Genomic DNA, 3404 nt, shown 5'->3' on the forward strand with positions numbered 1-3404 from the left:
GTAAGTAGCCAAAACAGTATTTAGTATATGAATCTTTAAAAAAACTAAATATTTCTTTTTACTAAAAGATACTGGAAATGGACCACATACATCGGATGACATTAACTCGCCTGGACTACTAGCCTTCTCTCTAGTTCCAAATGGTTGCCGATGAGACTTTCCATAAATGCAGGATTCGCATAACTTGTTGTCTAACTTAACATTAATACTAAGTTCTGTCTTGAGTTTTTGTTGAACATGTCGTTTATATTGATGTCCCCATCGCTCATGATATAATTGCAAGGTATTATCAGCTTCTGAAGAGTTAATTTCATTTATTGTTCTTGGGATGACTGGTTCGATATCTGCTTTGTATAGGGAACCTCCTTTTTCTCGATGTCCAACTAACAAAACTTCATTGTTTGATAAAAGTTTACAGACAGTAGCAGTCGATTAAATTCACTATTATTTATTTTATCTTGGCTAGACAATACGGAGAACAAGTTCCTGGATATGTTTGGAACATACCAAACATCTGTCAGATCCAAATATGAGTACCTTGTTGTTTACTTTTGATTTGATCTCTATAGTTCCCTTCCCAAGGACATCCAAAATTTCTTTACCGGCAGCCTTAATTTTGCACGAGTTATTAACTTTTTCAAAGGTTTTAAATAAACTTCTATTATTCGTAACATGACGGGTTGCACCATTATCAATCCACCAATCATTTGAAAAATCTTCATTAATTGCGTTTATTTCGTCACAAATTAATGGTAGTATTTGGTGAGATGTACATTTTACTTCACTAATCTTTTCTTTTACTGGCTTACCATCGTTGATCCATTTTCTGCAATCACGTACCCAATGGCCTTTCTTGTTGCAATAATTACAGACATCAGATTTCTTGTTTTATTTGTTACTTGCTGATGATGACTTCTTTTTAAAATTATTCACCACTAAAGCTTCATCATTTTTCACATTTGCTCCTTTGCAATTTCTTTTATACATACATAGTTGTGCTGACATTTCATCAAAATTCTTTTCTTCATTCTTGGTTAACAGCATCCAGCTTGATTTAAACGTATCAAATTGTGTTGGCAAAATCTGCAGAATTTTACATACTAATAAAACATCTGGCAGTTGATTTTCGTTCCTTGCTTTTAAACCGTTGTTCAGTTCCAACCATAAGCTTTTTAGTTTTGCAATATGTAGACTCACATCTTCATTTGTGTTCCACATGAACGAAAATAAATCAATACAGATTTTGAATAATTGATCTTTGGATCTCGCTTCAAATTGTAGCATTAATGATTCCCAAGCTTCTGCAGCAGTTTCTTTATCCATTATCTTTTGGTATACTTCATCACTTACTGCGCTTGTAATCATAGATTTCGCATAACTATTTGCCTTTCTGAACAAATCTGTTTCATCTCTGTGTATCTTTTCTTCAGCTGTTGCGGTGGTTGGTAGTGGTATTGGTTTCACTAACTTACTATCTATAACATCAACTGCTCCTTCATGATAATCCAATAAATCACACATCTTGCGTTTCCAGATTGGATAATAAAATTCATTTTGAAGAGGCTTGATGTGTTTTGAAAAATCCATTTTTACTTACAGATTCTTCTTATAATCTTGAAGTATTTTAATCTTGATAAAATGTCTTTAATATCTTGTAAAATTTCTTGAAAAATTCTTGCTTTTCTTAATATTTTAAAAAAATTTTCTTTATTTGAAGTTTCTTGAAAATTTTCTTAATTTAATTTTCTGAGTTTCCTGGGCACATAACCTTTTGTAGTAAATGTTTTATTTCGAATATTTAAACAGATATCAATATTTTTGAGTTAGACCATAATGATATGGTGACATTCAGCCTAGAGGTCATTGGTTATAAAAAGAATAATTCCACTGTATTGAATGGCGTTTCTTCGAGGCATACTTTGGAGTTATAAACTTCCACAATATATTGAAAACTTAAAATGTATAACTGCTGATATCTAAAACAATATATAGAAGAGAAGTTTCCCCGAAAATTTTTAACCCTAGTATTATAAAAATGGACTTGAGTTCCAATAAATTATATATACCTTCTTAGTACCATCATCAAAACCTTCGGGCTGTTTCATATAAATAATTTCCTCAAGATGACCAAAAAGAAACGCTGTTGAAATATCAAATTGAGATATATGAATGTTTTGACTAGCAGCTACACTTAGAATAGCTCTAATTGTTCCCAATTTGGCTACAGGGCTAAATGTTTCATTGTAATCCACACCTTTACGCTGTTTAAAGCCTTTTATTACCAATCTTGCTTTATATTTTAACCCTAGTATTATAAAAATGGACTTGAGTTCCAATAAATTGGATTACCGATAGAAGAATGATTCCAATAATATATCTTGGAAAGTTTAAATACAGATTATTGTAATAAAAAATATTATTTTTAGATACCCCAAGGGGTATATTAAATCCCAATAACAAATTTTGGTCTTATCTCTGGGAAAAAGGAGAAAAAAATACAAATATTGCCAAAAACCGCCATTTTAATGATATTACATAAAAAGATGGTACAAATACCCCAAAATTGTTGACCAAATGGTCCAAAATTATATCGATTCGGTTGATAGTTACCCTTTAAAACAAATTTTAGTTTCGTATAATAAGGAGTGAGATCGAAAAATTCTTAACATACATATATGTTTATAAAAAAGAAACTACTAAACTTACAGCTTTATTTTTTTTATTTGATTCAAATTATTATTACAATTTACAAAAAAAAAAAATATTTTTATAGTTTTAATCACTAGTGATGAAATTTTGAACCCTTTTCAGAAACCCTTCCATTAACATTTTTATAGTGCTTTCTGTCACTTTGCTCGAACACATAGTCCATCTCCGTTTAAAATCTACCACACTTTTGGACACCTTTTTTGTACTCTTCAATTCTCTTTTAACAAGAGCCCAATATCTCTCCACTGGCCTTAGCTCCGGGCAGTTTGGAGGATTTGCCTCTCTTGGTACAAATACCACATTATTGTTCTTGTACCACTCAAGGGCTTGTTTACCATAGTGACAGGATGCCAAGTCAGGCCAAAAATAAGTGGACACATTATGAAGTCTTATGAATGGAAGCAGCCTTTTTTGTAAACATTCCTTGATGTAAATTTCGGTATTTATAGATCCCGTTGTAACAAATGATTGGCTTCTTTTGCCGCAACTGCATATTGCTTGCCATACCAAGAACTTTCTGGGAAATTTTGTCTGCCTTTGGGTCCTAAACTTTTCTTCAACATTCCCTCGAGCATCAGCAACATAAAACTTTTGACTTGGAAGTTGCGAAAAATCTGCCAGAACATACGTTTCGTCATCCATTATGCAGCAAGAATATTTTTTTATAAAACTTGACTTCAATTTCCGTGCTCTGT

The sequence above is a fragment of the Lucilia cuprina genome, chromosome 6 (assembly GCF_022045245.1).
Source record: "Lucilia cuprina isolate Lc7/37 chromosome 6, ASM2204524v1, whole genome shotgun sequence".
Classification (NCBI taxonomy): domain Eukaryota; kingdom Metazoa; phylum Arthropoda; class Insecta; order Diptera; family Calliphoridae; genus Lucilia; species Lucilia cuprina.